The sequence below is a fragment of the Melitaea cinxia genome, chromosome 22, assembly GCF_905220565.1.
Source record: "Melitaea cinxia chromosome 22, ilMelCinx1.1, whole genome shotgun sequence".
Lineage (NCBI taxonomy): Eukaryota > Metazoa > Arthropoda > Insecta > Lepidoptera > Nymphalidae > Melitaea > Melitaea cinxia.
Genome location: NC_059415.1, coordinates 75,481 through 89,606, shown reverse-complemented (window position 1 = coordinate 89,606; position 14,126 = coordinate 75,481). Strand labels below are relative to the sequence as shown.

Sequence of the window (14,126 nt, the reverse complement as noted above, 5' to 3'; positions counted from 1 at the left end):
ATATTACAGGCTGAAGCGCATTAGAGGAAAGTAATTAGAGAATTAGTTTTTTCTAACGCGGCGAACTAAAATCTGAGAGAGATAAAAAAATATATTTAAGAAATGTTTAGCAATTAAAAGTAACTAGATCTAGAGAAAGAAAAAAAATTAAATCCAGACCAACATTTGGAAAAGTAATTTATTACAAGTAAATCTAAAGTTAACACAAATTAATCTTTATAAACCAGGAATAAACATACATCCTTAAATACTCTATTTGTATAGATTAACAATATTCTTTCAAACATCAGACATAAACTCGTTATATTGCTGAATTGCTGATTGATAAATTTTTTTTTATTTAAACTACTCGAAATACTACTAGCTTATTTAAAAATTATTTAAAAATTACACGAGGTTCGATTTACTTCTGGCACATGGGTGGAGGTTTATTAAGGTCTTTGTGCGAATCCTTGACACGTGGCTAGTCCATAAATTCAAAGACACCTTCCACCACCGCGTGGTCTACCGTAGGCCGGGGCTTACACACGCACAGTTAAAAAAAATTGTCTTCCTTGCCAGAGAGTAGATTCAAGGGTGCTAAAAAGTTCTTGATGGTCAAGGACGTTGATCGGAGTTCTTGTAATATTAGGCGTATTTCTTGGTCGTAAGGTTGGGCGTAAAGTTGGGCGTAAGTTGGGGGTAAGGTTGGGGTCCTAGCGGCCAACCCACAAGTCCGGCCACGTGGTATCACCAGCAACAACCCCAACAAAATAGCACCCTGAACCTGAATGAGGCTGAAGACCAAGGAAAAAAGGAAGGAGTCGCACAGCGACAGCGCTTAAATAGTGCGAACCTAACCCACACGCGGAGTCCCCACCAAAGGTTGCTTACGCAGCCCTACTCACAAGAACAACTAACAGCGCTAACGCCTAGCAAATAAGAAAAGCAATCCGACGAAACTAAATAATTGTTTATAAAAAATATACGTTACATTATATCGACAAGTAATACAACGTAGGTAGACAAAAAAATTGTCGAGTAAATACGCATTATCAAAGATTACTCCAAAAGTTGTAATCAGATCTCGATGAAATTTAAATATGACCACATGATAAACACGGGCTTCCGATTAAATTAAAAATCATCACAATCGGTACACCCAGTAAAAAGTTATGCGGCTTTTTGAGAGTTTCCCTTGATTTCTCTGGGATCCCATCATCAGATCCTGGTTTTCTTATCATGGTACCAAACTAGGGATATCTTCTTTCCAACGAAACAAGAATTATCAAAATCGGTTCATAAACGACGAAAATATATATATACAGTCGAATTGAGTAACCTCCTCCTTTTTTGAAGTCGGTTAATAAAAATATAGTAACGATTAACGAATATGTAATTTTACACATGGCAAGATTTTTCAAAAAGTATCACGGTTCTTTTATCTATAATCTATAATAATAATATATATAAAAGCGAAAGGTCACTCACTCATCACGGAATCTCCGAAACTATAACACCTACAAACTTGAAATTTGGCAGGTAGGCTCCTTATAGGACGTAGACATCCGCTAAGAACGGATTTTACGAAACTCGACCCCTAAGGGGTTAAAACGGGGGGTGCAAGTTTGTATGAAAGTCCTATGTTTTTGAAGTAAGAGACTTGAAATTTAAAATGTATGCTCTATAGATGATGAAAAGGTGTCCAAATAATTTATCTTTAGAAATAAACTACCTTTTGGGTTTAAAACGGGGGATGGTAGGTTGACTCACTCATCACAAAATCTCCGAAACTATAACACCTACAAACTTGAAATTTGACCGGAAGGCTCCTTATAGGGTGTGGTGTGGACATGGACGTAACGGATTTTACAAAATTCGACCCTTAAGGGGGTAAAACGGGGGTTGGAAGTTTGTGTGAAAGTCCCATGTTTTTGAAGCAAGAGACTTGAAATTTAAAATGTTCGCTCTTTAGATGGTGAGAAGGTGTCCAAATAATGTATCTTTAGAAAGCAACTCCCTTTTGTTGTTAAAACGGGGGATGGTAGATTGATTCACTCATCACGAAATCTCCGGAACTATAACAGCTACGAACTTGAAATTTTGCAGGTAGGTTCCTTATAGGGCGTAGACATCTGTTAAGAACGAATTTTATGAAACTCGATTCTTAAAGTCTTTTGTTTTTGAAGTAAGAGACTTGAAATTTAAAACATATGCTCTATAGATGGTGAGGAGGTGTCCAAATAATGCATCGTAATCTATAAAAGAGAAAGGTCACTAACTCACTCATCACGAGAACTCAAAAACCGCTGCATGGTCTATCCATCCAGGTTGGACAAAGATAAAATTTGGCAGGGAGGTAGATTATAGTTAGCAGACGTTCACTAAGAACGGATTTTACGATATTCCACCGCTAAGGGGGTTTAATTGGGGTTGATAGTTTGTATGAAACATATATAGCCTGAAAATAAAACTAAAAATGTGGTGTCTAGAAAGGTTTTATAAAAATAACTATTAAATTATACTAAATTGTGCCTTTTAAAAAGTTACTCAGTTTGATAAGCATTTCAAGTGACTGAAATAAAAAAATGATTTGCGTTAAACATCTTAATAGTAATGCATATCTTCATAACTACGCGGACTTAGTCGCGGGCAATAGTTAGTGTATTATAAAATAAAGTCCCCAAAAGTGTATGTGATCGATTCCTTCAAAATCTATTGAACGGATTTTCATGCGGTTTCACCATACGAGAGAGGGCTCCACCATTGGCAAGAGGAAAGTTTATGGAACGGCTAAGCCGATTTTGATGAGAAGAAGTTTGCCGGAAAAACTTTGTGACACACTAATTTCAACGCGGGCGAAGCCGCGGGCACAGCTAGTAGTTATATATAACAAAGTAATTAAAACCCGATCTATCTCTTTCATTTAGGAAGAGGCGTATGCCCAACTTTGGGATATTAAAGGCGGAATCAATCACAAATATCCAACAAAGCAGTCATATAACCTGCCAACAATTTGGTAATTTATTTTATATCGTCGTCGCTAATTTAGGACATTGCTAATTTAGCAAAGTCCTTCAAAATATCGGAAATAAAGTAATTATATATAAATTATTACATAGAGTTCAGTAATTTCGTTGCTACCGACAATAGATGCTTATCGCTCGAGTGCCTACACACTCCTCGTGTAACAAAGTTCTTATAAAATGTTTTACCTTGATTAAGTTATTTATTGAATTTGGCGATCATTGGTTAGTAACCAAAGCGTATAAGTAGCATTATTATATAAAAGCTTATGTGTAAATTATGTATACAGATGACTATTCCGAATTCCAAGTGAATTGGGATAAAGTCACAGTATTGTTGACGATCACAGATTCGATTTGGGTTCGTTTTTGGCATGGATGGTTGAATAAATAAACTAAACGCCAGGTACTCGTCGGTATTTGAACACTAGGCTGGGGTTACGGAATCGTGTACGCATGCACACAGACACCCAGACCGCGACATCCGTAATCATTACAGCCTATACAGTCCACTGCTGGACATAGGCCTCCACAAGTTGACGCCAAAAATAACGTGAACTTAGTCGCCTCTTACGACACCCACGGGAAGAGAGGGGGTGGCTAAATTCTTTAGTGCCGTAGCCACACAGCACTCCGTAAGGCTCCGTAAAGGCTTTACAAATATTTTCAATGTATCCTTGTGTGTCTATCCACACACCACACTTTAGGTATTCGGTCGGTCCTGATTGTTATCATAAATGCCTGATAACGATCTCTTGGTACAGAAATTATCCACGCAGTCCAAATCCGCTATCTTATAAGAATTACAAGTTATAACATGTAGGAAAAAGGTTCGGAGCTTAATTGACCACCCTGCTCTATTGTGATTTGGCGGATATGTTCCCTTCTATGGATAAAGATTGCCATCAGGTATTTATGATAAGAAACAGTAAAAAAAAAAAAAAATAATTAAAAACTAAAAAGCAAAAATAAGTTAAGGCTGAATTATGCAAACCATTTTTTAAAATACTATTGTATGTGGTAATAATGGTGAAGGTTCGGTTTCTCCTCATTTATTAAGCCGGTTGAAATTTACTATTAATTATTTCCCTTGATTACGACACAACTTTAGAACGATTTGACTGATTCTTTTTTTTTCAGTTTTCGGTCAGCTAGTATGTACATAAAATCGAAATCTAAACATATTAACAAAGTGTAACGGCTAACCAAACTGACGGGACCTTTGGGCTCGTTGTAATACAAAGAGTATAATATTTGATTATGATGTATAGTTTTAATATTTTTTATAATAGGTATAAGAAACTCAAACTTAAATTTTTAATTAGATTCTTTAGTAGATTCACGATTGTGTTGTTTTTGATTCAAAGATTACTCTTTGTATAATGTATTATAAAGAGATTTGTTTTAATAAGAACAATTAGCCACTTGAAAAGAGATTTTTTTTTTGTTTTCTTTTTCTTATTTAATTAGTCTATATCAGTGCTATAGTGTGTTTAATTTCAATGGTCATTATTTTAATGATCATCTGCGACGGTTTGAAATAGGTAAGTTTAAATTTTTTTTTAGCATTTAACACCTACTAAGTAGTAAAATTTACTTTAATACGACGAAAACTAAAAGGGGAAAAAGGGGATTGGTATCATCATCATCATTTCAGCCTATTGCAGTCTACTGCTGGACATAGGCCCCCACAAGTTCGCGCCATAACTGGCGTTAACTTATGTTCGTTGCCCATTGTCACGGTGTCACCACGCAGGGCAGGCGGGTTGGATGATTACACGATTTTAGATTTTCATTTTGTTATCGTTATTGTATAGAACAGTGAGAACGAAACATTCTTCCGAAGAAAGAATTAATAATTAGTCCAGTAATTTTTAATCTCACCCATAACAAACATTCCAAAATGCAAATATATAAATCTTTCTCATTTTTATTTATTATTCCAATTCGTATTAATTTATATTAATAACCGTAACAACGCCATCTATATTCATGTATAAGTATTACGGGGGTAAAGTTGTTATATTGCGCATTGTGAGACATCACCGCTAGGTGTCCTTGAAACTGACTCAACAGATATTTTAATTCGATTTTTTTTACAATAAAATTAAAAAAAAATACATCGTACTTTAATTGAACCTATTTGTCTTTATACGAGCTAATTTATGTTCATATAATGATTACACATAATCATTATTATTTTAGCTAGAAAAAAATTTGAAATTGTGTATGATTAAATTGATTACATTGAGATTATTTATTTTTGTCTTAGAGATAAAAAATTATGTTACAAAAAAAATATATATCTAAAAATATTACAATAAAGTACTTTAAAATGTAAACCATAATTTCGACTGCATAGTCATCTGTCAGGATGGCCGAGCGGTCTAAGGCGCCAGACTCAAGGTTACCTTGCCTACACAGTAGGTCCGAGTTGTTCTGGTCCTCTCTGAGGGCGTGGGTTCGAATCCCACTTCTGACAAAACTTTTTTTATTTTTTTACTGTCAATAATAAGCTTTTGTGTACTACATAGTTATTGTTAAAAAAATTTAATATAATAAAATATGATTCTTTCTCTTACATTATCATCTTTAGGTTATGGAACATGTTGACCGTGACTGCAATAAAAGACTAAGTTATTTCTGTATCAGGTGATTTGAAACTGTAGCTATATTGAATTGTTATTATCTTATTTGTAGCCTTTTTTGTATTCCATAATTTTTTTTACTAACACTATGCATGCCACTATTTGCATCTGCTTGTCATATAATTAAGTTTTTAAGCAGTCGAAAACATTGGTTTGCTTCACAAATACTAATTTAAAAGTGCACAGCAAATATATTTAATTTTATTTTTGACTAAATTGATGCACCCAACTCCTACTCCTACACAAGACTTGTCAATGATACGGTAGGACAGTCACACTAGAGATTATTCCTATGTAATTACTACCTGATGCCGCAGTCAACATTACATGTTGTGCAGTGTCTGTAATACTGTACAAAAATAACAAATTTGTTACATTACGCTAGTGTTTTGATCATTACCATACCTTAAGAAATTCAACTTAATAAACTTGACAATTTATTAAAAGGTAATAAGTAAATAATTTCAAATAATACCGTTTAAAACTTATTCAAAGGTCACATCTCAGAAGTGTGCATCAGTTACCATAAATCCATAATCCAAAATTATATTTTAAAGCTTCATTCCTTTCTTTCACGTCATTCATTAGTATGAAAATAAACATTGTAAACAGAGTTCACACAACTAGCACAGCCATAATGAGAAGAGGAACCCTATTGTTGAAATTTAATACCGTCTGTCTTATCCTTGACTATGTTTGGTTGTATGTTGGTAATATAATTATCTTCAGTGGAGGTTCTCACATGTATCACATAATGCCTGGTTAATTTATTTTTATAAACTAAACAACATCCCCAAAGTGCATGTCTTTTATTCAATACATCCGCGTTATGCTTACCCTAAGGTGTCCTACAAGTGATTAACAAACCAGTTGCGTTTGCCATACTTGTGTTGTATAAAAAAAAATTAAAGAAGTATCAATATATAATTTTATCATCAATAATATATAAAAAGTGTTTTCCCGTACCGGGAATCGAACCCGAGCCTCCTGGGTGAAAGCCAGGTATCCTAGCCACTAGACCATACGGGATATATCCAAATTGTAGAAATAGTGGATTTGTTTTCGCTATACTTGTTTTGAGCATGTTGTACAGTGTTACATTTGCAAAATAATATAAAATTAAAAACGTGACAGATCTACGGTAATAACATACATAATTATAAACTCAATAAGGACGTATTAATTGCTAAGAAAACTAGGCTAATATTTGAAAACAAAATTTTAAGACTAATTAATTGAAAATATAATTATTAGTAGACTTCTTTAACTAAATACTTCATTTTTAATAATTTATTACATTTATATTCGTACAGCAGTAACATTAATAAAGTTTGGTCTTAGGAATAAATATTTCCTTAAATACCGATTTCATAATTCAATAAACTAGTCATCGCCTCCGTGGCGCAATCGGCTAGCGCGTTCGGCTGTTAACCGAAAGGTTGGTGGTTCGAGCCCACCCGGGGGCGCGTCTTTTTGTTGTTGTTGTAAGCAAATACACGTGTCCAACTGACAATGAGGTCATGGTTGTTTCGTTATCATCTATGCATACGAATATAATAAAATGGTAGGAAAGTCAAACGACTTCCAAAAAAGGAGGAGGTTCTCAATTCGACTGTATTTTTTTTATGTATGTGACTTCAGAACTTTTGACTAGGTGGACCGATTTCGACAAAAAAATTTTTAATCGAAAGGTGGTGTGTGTCGTTTGGTCCCATTTAAAGTTGTTTGAGATCTAACAACTACTTTTCAAGTTATACCTATCTATCTAAGAATGCGTTTTTACTAGACGCTTTTTTCGTCGTCGTACGTTGTATTATATATACCACATAACTGTGGATGTGACTGGATGTACCGATTTTGATAATTCTTTTTTTGTTGGAAAGAATATATCCCTAGTTTGGTACCATGATAAGGAAACCACTTGATGATGGGATCCCAGAGAAATCGAGGGAAACTCTCGAAAATCCGTTTAATCGAGAACAATTGGTCCGATTTCGCTAATTCTTTTTTTAAAATATTCCTTGAAGTACGAGGGTGGTTCTTACGGAGAGAAAAATTCTAAAAAAAAAAAAATTTAAATTTCTTGAAAAAGTCTAAAAACAACACTTTTCTATACTCCCATACAAAAGATTTGTGATAATACTTAAAAGTCAATTTGAACTTTAATACCATACGATAAAGTTTGTGTTAGGCGATACGAAGTTCGCCGGGTCAGCTAGTATATTATATTTATTTTATATTTAGTATCAGTATTGCACCCGTGCGAAGCCAGGGCGGGTCGCTAGTTTTAAATAATTAAAGATCTCATTGATTATTACTATAAAAATTAAAACGTTTGAGTTTTTATTTAGTTCCTACGTACCTACTACTTGTTAACTATGAGAATTGATTTTGTGTTATTGTTAAGTTTGATTTTTTGTTAAGATTAGTAATTATGCTCAAAATTAAAGAATTAGTTACCTATGTTAAGAGAAAAACGAAGACTGCATTTTGTTACTTTAGACTAATTAATATTATTTTTTGTTACTTTGACACTTGTTAGTAGTATTTCTTATTAGTAGCTAGCTGATACTGTTACTAGAAGAATATTATAATTTTTATTTGTATAGTTTATAAACTTCTTTTTAAACATTCCAGGGCCTGGAGTATGTTACTTCAATTATCTACTTATTAAAACATATTATATATACACATATGCCTTTTATTTTCATTAACCTATCTTTCCCAGTTATTTATAATCGGTTAGATACTACTTATTTGATTTTACAAGAGTAGAGTTTCCATTGATAATTATAACTTACAATAATATTTTACTCAGACACAACATAGTAAAATATCGTATTTATAACTTACGTTATGTGTCAGCCTACAATTTACCATGTATACTACAGTAATTAACTAACACATACGATAGTTAGCGAATGATGTAATCCAATGACATATGTCGTATGTGACTTTTACAAAAAACTTGATAAAATTAAATAAAAGCTTATAGAGAGTAGTATTTTATTCGTATTTTTATGCTTGTATGCCAATTTTTATAATTATAGAATTCTATTTGTAACCACCATCATGAAAAATCTGTTTCCAAATCTTTAACTGGTCGTACTGTAAAGTTGGTCATATGCAGTTACGATAATATTCGTAGTAGGTGTCGATATAGGCACAAAGAAAGCGACTTTGTTTTATACTATGTAGTGATATTAAAAATATATTATGTTCTGACGAATTAGAAATTCCCAAGAAAATACCCTAAAAAAAATGTATCCTCTAAAAGTTTTCCATGACATTCCCACTGTTTGCAAAATATCCTTATATTTTAGAGGAAAATCCCCCAAGTTGGCATCACTTGATTCGATATTTCATTCGCATTGTTATGCTTGTGTAGAGAGGGAAAGAACCGATTTGAAAAAGGTGTACGAGTAACGGTTTCAGCGCGTTGTGCAATTGGCCAATAATAATTTGAACAACCTTAGTATGACAGTCTTACCCCTGTGCCTCATAATGACCGTTAGTCATTAGACGTTATTCTTCCGGATGCCTTTTGTTTATGTATTCTCTAGTAAATATCGTAAAAATAATCGTAGTTATTATCGATATGTGACTTAATAGAATTTTATTTTGACAATTTTTATACGTCTTAATAATTTGTGTGTAAAGTGAAGTGAAATGTTTCGTGAAAATGACTGTATGTTAGTCGAATTGCTTGAACTCTGGTTGAAACTACGTAATTGAGATTAAATACGCCTGCTGCTTGCAGCGTTGGTCTCAACGACGCAGCAAATTATTTTGCGATGCCATCAGGTCAGTGGCCGTTATACACTAATGTTTTGGCTATAATATACACAATCGGGATCTAATTTATGCGGTTTGGGGGGAGAGGTGGTGAAGGGGGAGGGGGTGCTAGATTATAGGTATAGAAATTCGCGAAATACCCAAAACCGAATCGGAGTACCCCACTGTCCACGTGGTCTTTTTCTGCCCTAACCCTAGTGTTTTTTGAAGCCGGAGGTGCGGAAAGAGGGCAGCCGGACGGGGACGAGGTCCGCTGCGGAACGAAGCATGAGTGAGCGTGCCTACGCACCCAAGGCCGCAAGGGCTGCACTGCCCGCAGCGCTGGAGCGAAGCGTTATTCTATCCTCAAAAGTGTTAGGTTATTTTTTAACCGACTTCCAAAAAAGGAGGAGGTTCTCAATTCGACTGTATTTTTTTTTTTTTTTTTTATGTATGTTACATCAGAACTTTTGACCGGGTAGACCGATTTCGACAAATTTTGTTTTAATCGAAAGGTGGTGTGTGCCAATTGGTCCCATTTAAATTTATTTGAGATCTAATAACTACTTTTCGAGTTATATCCAATAATGCGTTTTTACTTGACGCTTTTTTCGTCGACCTACGTTGTATTATACCGCATAACTTTCTACTGGATGTACCGATTTTAATAATTCTTTTTTTGTTGGAAAGGGGATATCCCTAGTTTGGTACCATGATATTTTTACGGTAGATAGATTAATACGGTAGTCCTTCGAAACTTTATGCAACGTCGTACATAACATGCAGTCGGAGACATGCACAAAGAGAGAATGATTTGACTTATGCTTCAATTTCATGCCTCCGACTGCATATTATCTACGACGTTGCATAAAGTTTCGAAGGACTACCGTATTAATATATTTTAAATGTACAGCACAAAATGTTTGATATTGTTTCTATTTATTTCGCTGACTTTGTGTGCATATTGAATTTTTATCTTGTTCCAGCTTTTTCAGTTGATTTTCTATTAGTTGTTCTTCACGCAGGCGGGTTTTTTGTTTTTTTTTTTAATTATTATTTTATTTATGTCTCTTTAGTCAGACAAATTACGTAATCGGTTCAATTCATTAAAACAGTTTACATCATGTGGTTGATTAAGTAATTTTTTAAGGTCAAGAGAACTGATAGCAAGCCCAGAGAAAGATCTCACTCTGCTCAAAGCAATGTAAGCCTGACCTTTAGCAAATAGGTGACTGCTTAAGTCAACAACTATTAGTTTTAATATAATGAAATTATTATTAAAATTATTTGTTTGTATTTGGTATTATGTATTTGTTATTGATTTTATTAATGTAATTGTAAATTGGTGTGACATTTATTAATTTTTATTTGTAATTTTAATTGTATGTTTTTTTTAAACATTGTATTTTATTAGAAAGGCTACACCCCGAAGTTGATCGTCGCCTAGGAGGCGAGTTTGGCATGGCATAGGCGTGGGAAAGAGCAAAGTCCACATTTTTTAAAATTTAATATTGTATTTCTTTATTAGTATTACGGTAATAATAATCATGATATACCTTTTTAAAATCCTTGTATTGTGCCCTTCAATTTGATACCCATATTGTAGTATTCGAGAAAAAAATTTTTTTTTCATTAACTACAATGGCTTCGCGCAGCCGCCATGTTTGATTTTTTTTAATGTCACCTATCTAAGAACACTTGGGCAGCTAAGACGAACCTAACGATACCTCAATTATGTAAATCCGTTAAGTGGTTCTGGAAATATGAGGTAGTAAAGAATATTACATACAAATATACATACATACAAGATACGCGCGAAAAACATAACCCTTCCTTGGCAGTCGGGTAAAAAAAAGCTGACGTCAAAACATTTAAGAAAAATATCGAAAGATCGTCCGATTTTATTTACACTAACGTAAAATAAACCGAAAAAACAACCGACCATGTAACAAACAGTAAAAATTCAAAATACACATCAATATAAATAAAATGGTAGGAAAGTCAAAACTGTACACTGAATATTTTTTTAAAAGAATACTTGAGGTGTGATCTGCTGTCGATACCGAAGCCAAAAATATGGTTTTTAGAACTGAGGTAGGGCACAGCAGGAATTTCCTGCTCAAAATATGGAGCAGCCCGACTGGTAGTACCTCGACCTTACAGAAGATCACAGCTAAATAATACTGTTTTCAAGCAGTATTGTGTTCCTGTTGGTGAGTAAGGTGACCAGAGCTCCTGGGGGGGGATTGGGTATAGGGTCGGCAACGCGCTTGCGATGCTTCTGGTGTTGCAGGCGTCTATAAGCTACGGTAATCTCTTACCATCAGGTGAGCCGTACGCTTGTTTGCCGAACTAGTGACATTAAAAAAAAAATGTCTGTTTGTCTGTACTTCTGTTCGTCTGTATGTATGTTCGGGGTAAACTCAAAAAGTACCGCATGGATTTACTTCGAATTTGGCACGAATATTATTAAGAAGGCAGGTCAACATATAGGCTACATATTATCATGCTATCACCTACGGGGAACGAGCAGTGAATCTTTATTTCTTCAACGCATTCTGTTACAACGTGTAATCTAACGACGCATATTTGAATGTTGTTGTTATTATGTTAATAACCATTCTATATAAGATAGCTACACACTATAAAAATCACGCAATATAAGTAACTAAGCCGATAAACATAATTAAATGAATAAAAGTAGACGATACAATTTTAAAGCAGCGCTATCTATGAGATTTTTCTGTAGATATGAAACGTAAAGAAGAAACGGGTAAATGAATGTTATTTAGGTATAATAATTGGTATAATTGTAGGTATTTTTGGTGCTGTATAGCGTTCACGCAGACGACGTCGCGGGCAGCAGCTTGTTAAAAAATAATTTATATCATTCCTAAGGCTAATTAATGATTAAAAAATGCTGAAAACCTATCGTGTTGGTTGGATAAGAAAAGTTTTAAGTAAGAACGAGATCATAATGTTAAAATCAGTTAATTTATAATATGTTTTTACCGTGGCCACCTCCAGCAGCAATACACATACGACACCTTCGTAAAAAAAATGTTTTAATCGTCTAAATGCTTCTTTGTTCTCTCTGACAACACTTTGGACATTTGCAATATTTTGCCGCAGCGCATTATTAGATATAACTCGAAAAGTAGTTGTTAGATCTCAAATAAATTTAAGTGGGACCAAATGACTCACACCACTTTTCAATTAAAAAAAATGTTGAAATCGGTCCACCTAGTCAAAAGTTCTGAAGTAACATACATAAAAAAAATATAGTCGAATTGAGAACCTCCTATTTTTTTTTGAAGTCGGTTAAAAAAGCTGTGAACGTTGTATATAAAGACATTCTGTAGTATATTTAGTATTAGCATTGCCCGTGCGAAGCCCGGGCGGGTCGCTAGTTTCTAACTAAAAAATTACTAGAAAACTTTTGTTTTGCCGTTGTCGTTCTCTCTTTTCTACTTCCTGTCCAAGGTCGTTATGAGCCTTCATACGACCAACATTTAAAAAATATTCTTTTATTTAGCTATTATTCAAAGTATAATACGGAAAAAAAATTAAATAAAATTACATGCTTAAGTATGAATATTTTATAGTTTAGTTTAAATAATTAAAAAAAAACAAAAGCATAATTTTTTTTGGGTGGTTTTATTTTGATGGTTCGATCTTCTATTACTCTAATATAAACTCTTTGTGATTAAAAATGATTTTCTACCTTTTAGTACAATTAGTTATAAGTGCCTGTTCTTTTTTTAATCTATAATTTTTTTTAACGATTTTAATGTATTCACGATCAACATATTAACGAGTACAGTAAGAAATTCCTTCTAGAGTGCGAGGCTAAAAGAATTATATGTTATTAGTGCCATCTACCGCCTGTACTATGCGTAAATATCTTACATTTTAAAAATAATGAAATATATATGTAAATAAATAAATATATATGGTAATTACCATTATATGTTTTTTTTTTAAGCTATTGCATAGCTTCTATCGCGGGCCTTGAGCGCGGGGACCGAATGCAGAAATTCCGTAACGAAAACAACCTCACGCTCCCCACTCCGACGGTCACGGAGGTGTCACTTGAAGGCCGTGCATCGTCCAACGTCGTTTCAGTTCGGCAGTCTTCGACACGGCGTTGTGTGCGTGCGTTAAGACGCAAACTTATGTTTCTTATTAACCGACTTCCAAAAAAGGAGGAGGTTCTCAATTCGACTGTATTTTTTTTTTTTTTTTTTTTTTTTTTTTATGTATGTTACATCAGAACTTTTGACTCGGTGGAGCGATTTCGACAAATTTTCTTTTAATCGAAAGGTTGTGTGTGCCAATTGGTCCCATTTAAATTTATTTGAGATCTAACCACTACTTTTCGAGCTATATCTAATAATGCGTTTTTACTTGACGCTTTTTTCGTCGACCTACGTTGTATTATACTGCATAACTTTCTACTGAATGTACGGATTTTGATAATTCTTTTTTTGTTGGAAAGGAGATATCCCAAGCTTAGTACCATGATAAGGAAACCAGGATCTGATGATGGGATCCTAGAGAAATCGAGGGAAACTCTTGAAAATCCGCAATAACTTTTTAATAGGTGTGCCGATTTTGATAATTCTTCTTTTGTTGGAAAGAAGATATCCCTAGTTTAGTACCATGATAGGGAAACCAGGATCTGATGATGGGATCCCAG

At 34.0% G+C, this 14,126-nt stretch overlaps 3 non-coding genes across 3 annotated transcripts; 2 read left to right on the top strand and 1 right to left on the bottom strand.

Moving 5' to 3' along the window:
* The first annotated feature begins 5,373 nt into the window (after nucleotides 1-5,373).
* On the top strand, nucleotides 5,374-5,487 carry Trnal-caa. The gene is made up of 2 exons: nucleotides 5,374-5,411; nucleotides 5,443-5,487. It is a non-coding gene; the product is annotated as a tRNA-Leu (tRNA).
* Nucleotides 5,488-6,610: 1,123 nt separating this feature from the next.
* Trnae-uuc lies at nucleotides 6,611-6,682 on the bottom strand. The gene has a single exon. It is a non-coding gene; the product is annotated as a tRNA-Glu (tRNA).
* A 363-nt stretch (nucleotides 6,683-7,045) lies between these two features.
* On the top strand, nucleotides 7,046-7,119 carry Trnan-guu. The gene has a single exon. It is a non-coding gene; the product is annotated as a tRNA-Asn (tRNA).
* Nucleotides 7,120-14,126: the final 7,007 nt, after the last annotated feature.